This window comes from Nannospalax galili, unplaced genomic scaffold, assembly GCF_000622305.1.
Source record: "Nannospalax galili isolate Female #2095 unplaced genomic scaffold, S.galili_v1.0 scaffold85, whole genome shotgun sequence".
Classification (NCBI taxonomy): Eukaryota; Metazoa; Chordata; class Mammalia; order Rodentia; family Spalacidae; genus Nannospalax; species Nannospalax galili.
This window is the reverse complement of record NW_008358866.1, coordinates 3,207,540-3,208,228: the sequence shown is the minus strand read 5'-3', so window position 1 is coordinate 3,208,228 and position 689 is coordinate 3,207,540.

The following is a 689-nucleotide window of genomic DNA, read 5'->3' as shown; positions in this document are numbered from 1 at the left end:
CAGGAGAAAGCCTCACCAATAGGATGAATGAAATGGAAAACAGAGTATCAAGACTGGAAGACAAAGTGGACAAACTAGACCACTCAAGCAAAGATTATGAAAAATTTAAGAAAGCACAAGAATGGAATATACAGGAATTGTGTGACACCATAAAAAGACCAAACTTATGAATCATAGGCATATAGGAAAGAGAAGAATCCCAAGATAATGGCATGGACCAATCTTCAACAGAATCATGGAAGAAAAATTTCCCAAAATTAAAGAAAGACATGTCCATACAAATACAAGAAGCATATGGAACTCCAAACAGACAGGACCAGAAAAGAAACTCTCCACAACACATCATAGTAAAAACACTAAGTGTGCAGAACAGAGACAATACTGAAAGCTGCAAAAGAGAACAAGTCACATATAAAGGAAAACCCATTAGGATTACAGCTGACTTTTCAGTGCAAACTATGAAAGCCAGAAAAGCCTGAACCAAAGTACTCCCAATTTTAAATGACCATAGATGCCAACCCAAGTTACTATACCCAGCCAAACTGTCTATTATAGTAGAAGGGGAAAGAAAAATCTTCCAGGACATAAATAGGCTGAAGGAATTCACATCCATAAAACCAGCCCTTCAGAGAGTTCTGGAAGCAATACAAAGAGCTGAAGAAAGGAATGACTATACCTAAGGGGTTACA